Raw genomic sequence first — 11,342 nt, forward strand, 5'->3', positions numbered from 1 at the left:
ACCCCGCCCGCTGAAGGTGGGCGAGCCTGTCCGCTGAGGGTTGACGCCCCGTCCGATAGAAGTGGACGAATCTGTTTTGATGTTTTGAAAATAAGGACCTACGCGGTTTGTGACGTAGACCCCGCCGGCTGAAGATGGCGAGCCTGTTTTGTGTTTTTGAAGATTTCATTTTCTTTTCATTTTCGAAAACTGAGGACCTGCGCGGTTAGTGACGCAGACCCCGTCGGCTGAAGACGGCGAGCCTGTTTTTTGTTTTTTGAAGAATTTTATTTTCTTTCGAGGGATGCTCGGATTTAGTTGCAACCTGAATGTGGGTTGACAACGTGCTTAGACGGACCATTGTCTCTTGGTCATCATCTTACATGGTTTTGAGCTAGTCTTTACTGCTCAATTTTGCCACTACCTGGGTCCTTGATTAGGGGACTATGTATAAGTATCAACGGTGACCTTTGTCTTGAGGTCGTAATCCGGTTTTATCTTTTGAGATTGCCCAAACACGGGACTTCGTACAGCATAGTCTGGGAATATTGCTTTTAACTTTGCATACTCTCTTTGGAAATTTATATTTTCTTTCGAGCCCCCAAGCATTCGTGCTTGACGGTCATTTCTTGTCAAAGAGATTCCTTGGGGATACACATTTTTTAATGTCCTTGATCGTGTTTGGGGATCGTGCTCGTAAGTGCGAGCGATCTTTGCAGTGGTGTGCTACTCTTAACAAAGCCGTGAGGTGCGACTTTCAGTAAAGAAATCGACAATTTCGAGTCGAATGGATACGACAGGACCCTATAGAAATCCGGGCTTCTTTTGGGCTTAGGCTCATTTTCGGCGCCCAGGCCTGGGCGTTAGAAATATTTCACGCCCAAGTGGGGCGTTGAAAATATTGCTTGGGTTGGTCTTTTGATGACACGGTTGGCCTCTTGTTCGTTCGTTTATTTCACTTGGAAATTCTACGCATTCTCTTCTCTTTTGTTTTTCTTTATTTTTGGAACGTAGAATTTTATTAGAGATCACAATGAGTTGACCTGATTAGAGATCACTTGGAAATTCTACGCATTCTCTTCTCTTTTGCAGGACTTTCTCGTGATGATTTCTCAAGAAGCCGTAGCCGATTGGTGGACTACGGTGTTTGTCGTTTTGGGGCGATTATTTAAAGGAACTATTGCTCTTAAGGCGTACAGTTATTGCAATAGTCGGGCGAGTCTATATGGCCCGAGGAACATACCTTGAGGCGTAAGACTTTGATCGCTCTTGTTGTTATTTAAACGTATATATTTTTTTCTTTTGAACGTGTTCGTGAATGTTCGATACTTAGAATGTATGTGCGAACGAGTGTTCATAGAATGCCTGTTGCGTGCGGTCCATTAATCAGTTCGCTTGAATCATCATTTTTTTTTAGCAATGACTGATGTTGAATAATTCGCTTAGAAGCTTGATAGGGTTCAGGCCCATTCATGAAGTGGGCTCAAGCATCGTGCCCTTTTGATCGTTCAAACATTTGCTTTGAGACTCTTTTTTTTATTTTTCTATGGTCGTTTCGTAGCTTGGAGCCCCCTAAGCATGCATGTTGGGATGCTTTCTTTTGGCGTACGATTTTTGTAAGTTCTTTCGAGAAAGATGCCTTGGGGTTCCGCTCGTGTAGGTGCGAGCTATCCCTTCCGTGGTAGGTAATATTTTGCTACCTTTAATCCTTAATGTAGAAGTCGTGTGGCTTGCATTTTGAATTTGGGGATAAGTAGTCTTTTCCTCTTTTACACATGCTCTTGGTCGTGCCCGCATTAGTGCAATATGCCTTACTCTTTTTTTTTTTTTAGACTTGTACCGTGGGATGGTTGAACTTATGGTGCGACATAGGCTTGTGTGGCCTAACAGCGTGTCTTAGAACATTCCTCCAGGTGTTGGGATATATCATCATTATTTTTTTGCATTGGAGTATTTCATCACGCCTCGTTCAGGTGTTCGAACAAGTGTAGCACTTTCTGCGTGGGTGTGCATGGCTTATTACTTCGTTCGATACGAGGATTCATAGATGTTTCTTTCTTTTTTTTTATCCTTGATTTTTTCTTTCGCTTTTGCTTTGGAACGACATAGACTGTGTAACGGGCGCTTGTAGGGCGAGCGTTAAGTGTAGTAATTTGATCGGAGTTTTGGTGACTCGCGATTTTCAGTTACCCTTGTTAGTGGGTGTAACGCCCCGACTTTTCGGCTCCTTAATTATCGGTAATAAACCGCACTTAACTGATCACTTGCAGCGGAATTAGGCATAATTAATCCTGGGACCTGTGGGTATGGGCCCACAAATAAAATAATCCTCAATTAACATTTCTTAAATAATACAATATTACCAAAAATAAATATAAATCAATATTCTTATAACAACCTCAATAACCGGATTTCCATAATAAATAATCTCTCAGCTCGATATCGTATCTCCGTAATAAAATACCAACTCCACTAATAACTCTCATTTGAGCAACTTGAGCTCCTTAATCGTGCCTGTACATCATCATAAAAATAGAAAACAGGAAAAACACAGAAAAATCCAAAAATGAGTGGAAAACTCAGTAATATTACTCCAGCCCGTCAAAACGGTTTTATTTTTCAAAAATCATTTGGCACATATCAATCATTAGCATTTATTGTTCGGAAATAACTAATTTAATCTCGTTATCTTGAAAACTGTGCCGACAAGGAATCATTTCCTTTACAGCTCATTGGCAAGTACAGGCTTTGGCGGGACTTTTCTTACATCTTTTCAGGGGGGAACTGTTTCCCAAACTTTAACTTTAACTTTAACATGACCTCTACCTGTAACTTGCTCATTTACTTTTCCAGGCCGACAAAAGCAACATCGTATTTCTTTAAAATAACTTTATAAAAATCATAATTATTCCCGAACAATTAACATCATAAGATAGTAATATATTATCATAATCGTACTCATAAACTTTAAATCATACATCATGCCATTAGCACATAAATCACATAATAATCATATAATCACACATAACACACATACGGGCATATAAAACTTAAATGCTGGACATAATAGTTACATAACATATATGGGCATGTAGAATAAAATGCTAGACATAATAATTACCTCGATCACTTATCCTTAATCATCCGATTTGATCTCTAGTCATTATATCTGAAACTTTGTTCACGTCCACTTATTTCCTTATGTTTATTGCTCCAAAACATAACCCATATGAAAGCATAAATTAGAAACTATATTTCTTGTCCTTGACTTTTAGTTTAGGAAAATATCAAAATCATTAAATTAGGAAACTTACATTACTTAGACTTCCTTCATATACTCTGAACAAGCCCAAACAAAATGATCTTTAAAATAAAACCCGTGGCCCACTAACAACTCTTATTTTTATTTTTGGTTGGGTTGCCATAAGGAGATTATGAATTAGAAGGAAGCAGCGTAGCAGCGTGAAGCAGAGAAATGGAGGCTCGAAATTTTGACGGCTTTGCAATAATCTCAGGTGCAGCACCAATACGACGGAGCACCGGTGGCGTGCGGTTCTTGTTGAGGCGGAAAGAGGAGGCGGAAGAAGCAGGGCTTGGCTGCCCGAAACAACAGGTAAGGGAGAGAGAAATTAAGCAAATTCGGGTTTCGGGTTTTACAAATTTCTGGGTATTGAATTGGTAATGCTTGTGGGTATTTTAGATGAAGCATAGAGCTCGAATTATATGGATATGGAGGTCCAAAGGTCCCAAAAAAAAAATCAATGGTAAAATACCCAATTTGAGTAAACTAATTATTGCAGATAGGGTTTTGGGCTTTGCAAATTACTGAACATTTGAATGCTAATTTATACAGATTTGTTGACATGATGAGTCATGAAAAGAAAGAAATAATTTAGACATTTGGCTATCAGAAATTCTGCCACGCAAGGGAGGAGAAGGAGAAGGTGAAATAGCTATGAATTTGGACTTGTTTTAGGACCAAAGGAGTCAAAAGTTTGCTGCCCAAATTCTTCATTGACACGTACAAAGGAAGAAGAAAGAGAAGTGGAATTTGCTCTGTATTTGAAAAAAAATAGTCAACAAGCTTGTTGGTGAAAACTTCTCTTTACACGTAAGGAAGAAGAGCAAGAAAATTATCTCAGCTTGTATTTTGGAGCAATAAGAAATTTTCAAAAGATCATGTCATTTGGAGTAATAATGATTGGACTTAAAAAAATAGGCTAAAATCACGTACGAAAATAAATTGGGCTCAAATAATCGTTATCACGTCACAATAAAAAGGTAGACATAATAGGATAATTAAAAATAGATCGAAAAAAAATTATGACGTAATTACGTTAGTAATCGTAATTACTGAATAATAAAACAGGCTTAAAAATACGGGGTGTTACAGTGGGGTGACTTTATATAGTCTAAGTAGCGCTAAGAATTTGGGAGGGTTGTAGCCATTCTAAGGTTAGGTTTACACGATCAAACCTTAGGATTGTGCCCCTATGACGTGTGTATAGCATTAGCGTCGAGAATTTGCGATAAAATCGTCATTTCGAGCATTTTTAGAGTGTTTTTCTCAAGCCCCCAATTGTAGCTACGGGATTGTCTTGGTGCTATAATGCTTGGCATACGTTTTTATGCATTCATGGTGACATGGATCATGAATAGTTTGAACCAGACTCGTTTAGTGCGAGGTACGTTCGAGTAGTGATTTGCTACTTCTCTTGTAAATGTCATTTTGTGCGACATTGCCATGGTCCAGGTAGTCACATGCTTAAGTGTGCCTTGACCAAAAGCTAGGTGCCTTTCTTTACCCATAATCATATTTAGATATCTTTTTGACTCACTTGCAACATCGAGATAATCGCATACTTAGCTTAAACCAACGACACTTTATTATGTTCGAAGAAGTCTTTGAAAATTATTTGAAATCCGAGTCCTACTGTGTACAATCCGAGGTGTCCTAAGTAAGTTGACTTATAGAAGGGTTCGTACAGGATTACATGAGTGAATCAAAATATTGTTACGATTGCTGTCTAAGGATTTGCTGGAAGCGAGGGTGCGGGCGTCAAGATATTACTTGTGCCCGTGTGGCACATGCTTTGGGCTTTTAGGGCCATCTTTTCCAGAATTGCGGGAATATAAACCGCTTTCAAATTGACTTAGATTTACTTGGTGTATGTCTGCACAAAAGGCCAAGGTATACTTAGTTCTTTCCCTAGCTCTTTCATTTCAATCTTTAGCCCCCAGTTGCTATTATGTCTTCTCATTAATGATGCTTTCAGATTTCGATTTTAGATGCCCGTGTCATATGTCTGAGTAGGGTGAGCCTTGGTTAAGTGCCAAGTCCTATTGACAATGTCTGATTTTTTCAAAAGGGGATTCGCAAGCATTTGAATTACCATGAACGGGTGCCCTGAGTTCGAAGGAACGATGGGGCGATGCCGTAGAAAAATCCTCTTTATTGCAAGCTTACTGCCTTTACTACTTATTGGCGATTATGACTGTGTCTAGTGGTGAAAGAAGGTCTTTAAGTGAGTTACTTTGCTTTAGGGAGGGTCAAGTCGAGTTCTTTAGAGGTCATGGACGTTCGCGCTAGCCCCCATACAATTGGGGCAAAGCGATCTTTTGAGTATTGGCTAAGTGCCTAGGAGTGTGAGTGCTTCTTCTGGCAAGGGTACGTGCCCTTATTATTTTTCGATGTGTGCTCATTTTGGCATCTTGATGACTTGGATTCTTCTTTTGATTTAAATTTTCTTTCGACTTGGATTTCAAGTAATTAAATTTCAATAAGGGACTCTATTTTTTATTCTTGTTATTCTATAGGCTTTAACATTTTTGCAAATTGGTTGGACCGAATCATGGATTGCCTACGTATTCGCCTTAAATAGATTTAATTTGGAATCAGGTCTTGCGTAGTTCTTAGCCAGAAAATGGTTTCTTAGAATGCCGATTTTAAACAAGTACGTTCGAGTGGAATCGTAATATTTGAAATAGGGTGAAATAAGTGAAGTATAATCTGCTGCTTTGCCGTAAGCCAAAAATTTGTTTTATTTTTTAAGTACATGTATTTGCACAAAAATCTTTTCATGTGTTTTTTGGTACGTATATCTGAATACGTGTTGTACCCCTCCAAGTGTTCGTTATTTTTCCGTGTATGTGCGGATAAAATGACGAGCACTTCTGGACAAAATTTGGCAAGCGGAGAGATTCAACGCCCAGGCTAGGGCGTTATTTTTCCGTGTATGTGCGGATAAAATGATTTCTGGGCAGATTTTTTTTGGTGTGTTGCGTCTTTTCCTTTTGTGCCAAGTATTTGCGAATCTTTTTTTGTGCGCTAAATGCTTTTTTTCTATTTAGACGAACTTTAAAGGCGCTTTTCAAAGTTTCTTTTTTATTATTTATTTATTTTTTATGTTAAGCGTAGAATGTACTTTTCATTTGTCTTTTTTGTTTATTCGTGACTCAAGATGGCTGGAAAGATGGGTTGAATGAGATAGGATAATTTGTATAGGTATTAGTTAAGCATGAGGATTGGAAAGGGTAAAAGATCGTAGAACTTTATGTAGTTTTTGTGGTATGATTTGGATTGGTTGACTCAATTCTTTTCCTTTGTTTACTTGGGTAAATTTCGCACTTTGGGAGGTACGGGCTAAGTATTTCATGGCTCGCTCTTTTCGTTCTCCCTTTTCTCTTTCTCTTTTTTTCTTTTTTGCTTGGGATTCCCCCCCCCCCCCCCCCCTTTTTATTTGGGCTAAAAGGTAGATGGTTGTGGTCTTTGAGTCACGAGGCGAGACTGAGTGAGCCTCGTTTGGTAGGCCTATAGTGGACCTTTAGTTTTAGTAGGCCTAGGGTGGACCTTTAAATTGTCTCACTTTGCAAGCGTATTTAGTCGTTTCTTAAAATGTGCAAATAGCGTAGATTCAAAATGTTGATTTTACTTTATTGAATTTTAACGAAAGAATTACATCGAAAATAATTTTTTGCTTCTTTTCAGACTCCAGTTTCCGGGATTTAATTGGAAGTTGTGATTTAGACTCGAACTTTCATTAATTTTTCTGATTATAACCAGTGTTTGAATACAAGGAGGTGGCCTAGACTCAAGATAATGACGCGGCGTAAGCCTATAATACTTGACCAAGCGACTTTCAGACTTAGGCTAATTGGACCATAACTTTCGTTGGTTGACACTTTAGATTTTAACCCTTGGGTGTTCCTTTGTCATGCGCCATTTTGCTTAATGTTGGCAAGGTAGTTAGTTGGGGAGATCGAATTTTCATTTTTGCAAGACTAGAATCATTAGTGCGGCTTCCCTCTTAGTGTGTATTGCTTTGCCCCAATGGTAGCCTTATGGCATGCCGACTTGGGTATTTTCATGGTTCGTCATGTTGCATTCATGGAAAATCTTTTAGTCCGTACTTAGGAGTACTTCAAGGAGCGAGTGGCTCGAGAGGACTATGATAGTCGTGACCCAATGTGATCATAAGCCTTGAGGCCATTAGTTTTTTTTTGCCAATGGTATTGACACCTTCGGTTCACTTTGGGGGTTGTGCGACTATGGAGGAATGATTTTCAGAATGTGATTGTTTCCATTTTGCAAATATTCTTTTTATTGGTGAGAGAGAGTATTGAGGCTGTAGATTCTTAGCAAGGGATGACAACTACATATGGGTGCTTATTGATTTCTTTTTAAATGTTAGGAAGGAAGACTAAATATGGTTTAACCTTTTAACTTGCAGAACGACACCAAGCATTAGGACCGATTCTATGTATAAGACAACTAAGACTCAGGATTAGATTGTACTTTGGCATAGCCTAGTCTAGACTCGGATTTATTTATTTTTTATTCGAACGTTATTTTTCCTTGAAAACTTTATTCGAACATCATTTTTGAATACTTTGCCCATGTGACACTCAAGGTCATTTTAATTAGCATGCTCGGTTTTGGTGCCAAACATTTATGGGAAGCCTAACAACGACACAAAGAGTTATTTATTTTATAAGTCGTTCTTAGAATCGAGTGCCTTTTTTCATACGTTCTCGTAGCAAATTTGTTGCGAATTTTTTTATTGCTACGTATATTTTACGCGCGGGCACCGAGGCTGCGGTGCCTGGCCAAAAGGCCAAGCAGCAACTTCAGCGCCCAGCAGGGGCGTTGAAATAATTGGCGCCCAACAAGGGGCGCTGAAAATGCGTCCCTGACTGGTACTCGTATTCTGTTCGTCTATTTTTTTTCGTACATACGACTTAATTTTGCGTGCTTGCCCAATAACGTCCATTGCGCGTTATGCAACGTCGTGGGATCCGTTACAGGCCGTCCTGGGCGTCGCTTATTTTTGTGGCGATCGCCCGGGACTGCGGGACAAGTATTTAGGTATAACTCTTTTCCAATTGGTGTTTATGAAGGTTTGGGCAATTTTTAGGGTCGTTGGTTTTCTAGCGTTATTTGTCACACACAATCACAACACAATCACGTAATTCGCTACACATAACTAACATTACAACATGATGCAAAAATAACATGTCACGTAGTTTATGATAGGCTTCTATGGGTAATATTTGCGCCGGCTTGGTACCGCTTCTATCGTAGATCCAACACATGCCCCGGTCAAGGTAGTGCATTCAACAGACGAATTTCGTCCCATGAGGCCAATCACGATTTAAGCCAAGGGGGCATGCACCAATGAGAGGGACCTTAGTGGGCGAGCGATTGGGTTTGGGACGGGTGTACTACTAGCGAAAAGTGCCGAGTGGACAACATTCGAAGCGTATGCACCCCCCGGTTGGCGAAGGGTATCGTTAGTCCCAACTCCCGAGATGAAACATGCCAAGGGAGCCGAGATTCGTTATGCGGTTCTGTCCGTTCACATTAATATGCTGATTTTCAGGTCGTCCCAACTTGATAGGGAAATAAACGCGGGGTAGGATCGTTTCACCCTTCGGCTATTTTGATTACCTACGAGCACGAGTATTTCATTAACGTTCCCCAGTGAAGTCGCCACTTTGAGGGGGTCGAAAAAGCATGAGGCTAATGCATGACCTCGTCCCTCGTGGGAGTTAGATTTCCTGTGAGTTTACGCCCAATCGACTAGTAATATAGGAGTCGCCATTCATTTTTTAACGACAATGAGAAAAACTGACAAAACCCGATTATCGTGATATAAAGGGAGTGCAATTATGTTCGACCACGATGTCCGTAGGTTCCCTTGTGATCCCTGGTGTGGGGATCGCTCAACGTACACCCGCAGGGCAGAGATTGAGAGTTCAGGGGACTATGACTACCGAGAGGAGTGGTCATCGACAACTCCAGAGGCCGGTTATCCTTACTAGCTCAGCATAAATAATTGAAGGGACATGCGTTAAACTATTAAACTATTCTGAATTGATTTGAGCAATATGCAACACATAACACTAAATCGATCGTGATTATCTTATTTAGATTGATTTAAGGTACCTAGCATGATAATTCAATTGTCCAAGGTATTATCTTATTAGGCGTGATAGATCAATCAAGTTAATAGTTTGACAATTTATAAAAGGGTGATGAAAGCGATTAAATCATATGAGGGACACATTACAACGCACCCTTGAGAGGTGCGTTACGGTTCTCAGAAAACTAACCACTTGACTTTGCTATTTCTCCTTTTATTTAACGAATCTCGGGTTTCCAAGCAATGCTCCAGTATTTAGGCTTAATTCATCAGCTACAAGGGACAGGATGCGTTCTGTTCGACTTTTGGGTCGATTGCGACAGAACGCCGGGTCAATTTCGCAGCGTGAGGCTAGGCTTAAGGCTAGAGTCAATACTCAGGTTATGGAATTGTGTGTTGTGTGTCGGTTTTGAGGCTGTATTTATAGGGAAAGAGTTTGTGGAAAGATAGATTTTTAGAATACGAATCCAAAAAGAATCCGGAAATAAAACGGCCCTAGGCATTTTCAGCGCCCAGGGCTAGGCGTCAAAGATTTCGGCGCCCAGGGCTGGGCGTTGAAAATTTTATCTGGGCCGAGTTCTTGTCAGATTTGGGCTCTAGGTTCGTTAGGATTTTAATTAATACGTAACTCTTACTTTCGAATTATACCAGGAATAGAATTTTTTTTGCAAATTCTATCTCTTTTAGGATTTATGTTGGAGTGCAACACCTAATTCTGATAGGTTTCTATCTTTTATGACTTTGTCACTTTTAATAACTACCTTTTACGGCAGTTACCATTCTTAGCAGGTTTCCATAAATAGCAGTTTTGGCTGAAATGAAAAGGTGATTGAGATTCGTTATTTTATAGGAGATGCGTTGCCAAGTGGAGATTTATGTTCTCATCATCGAACCTTTCCTTTCGGGAATAGGGACAAAAGTAGGTGTCTACAGAAGCCATAAGGGGCCATCTACCCATGACACATGGTATATATCTAAGCAAGATACAATGTACTAAGACATCTGATGAGTGTAGAAAGATTAGTATGATTCCATATGCTTCGGCTATAAGATGTATTATGTATGCCATGATTTGTAAAAGGTTGGACGTTTTATTCGCACTCAGTGCAACGAGAAGATACCAATATGACCCAAGAGAGGAGCATTTGATGTCAAGAATATCCTACTGAAAAGAAAAATGGATCAATTCCTTATCTATGGTGGAAATGATGACTTGATTGTTAAGGGCTATGCGGACGTAAGATTCCAAACCGAACAAGATGATACCAGATCACATTTTTGTTTTGTGTTTTGCCTTAATGGCAGAGCAGTAAGATGGAAAAGTGTTAAGCAAAGAAATATTGCGGATTTTACAACTGAAGCCGAGTACATAGTTGCCTTAGAAGCAGCAAAGGATGTTGTTTGGATTCGGAAGATCATCGAAGAACTTGAGGTTGTCACCTCCGTAAAGGGACCTGTGGCTTTATATTGTGATAATAGTGGAGCCATTGCCCAGGAAAAGGAGCGTAGGAGCCACTAAAAAGTCAAACACGTACTGCAGCGATTCACATACTTAGAGAGATCGTGGATAGGAAAGAAATTGAGAAATTTAAGGTTGGAATGGACGACAACATCGCAAATCCATTGACTAAATCGTTGCCACAAGTGAAACACAAAGCACATGTAGTAACCTTGGGAATAAAGCATATTAGAGAATGACTTTGATTTTCTTAGTTTTGTTTTAGAACATTTTTGTTGGATCTATGTGTAAAAATTTTGGTTAACCATTTCACATTTATGAAATTTTATTTTCATATTCCTTTAATTATGGTTTAGTATTAAATGATGAACTCCAAGTGATTCAAAATTATTCAAATGGGATATGAAGATTAGATTTTTTGATAAAGAAACACCAATGAGTGAACTTCAATAATGATTCACAAAGGATACCTAATCTAGGTC

At 39.5% G+C, this 11,342-nt stretch overlaps 1 long non-coding RNA gene across 1 annotated transcript; it reads right to left on the minus strand.

The window, feature by feature from the left end:
• Positions 1 to 1,393: 1,393 nt before the first annotated feature.
• On the minus strand, positions 1,394 to 3,900 carry LOC110798015 (uncharacterized). The gene is made up of 3 exons (XR_008918532.1): positions 3,294 to 3,900; positions 3,101 to 3,190; positions 1,394 to 2,493 (listed from the first exon to the last, which is right to left on the minus strand). It is a non-coding gene; the product is annotated as an uncharacterized lncRNA (long non-coding RNA).
• Positions 3,901 to 11,342: the final 7,442 nt, after the last annotated feature.

The sequence above is a fragment of the Spinacia oleracea genome, chromosome 4 (assembly GCF_020520425.1).
Source record: "Spinacia oleracea cultivar Varoflay chromosome 4, BTI_SOV_V1, whole genome shotgun sequence".
NCBI lineage: Eukaryota > Viridiplantae > Streptophyta > Magnoliopsida > Caryophyllales > Amaranthaceae > Spinacia > Spinacia oleracea.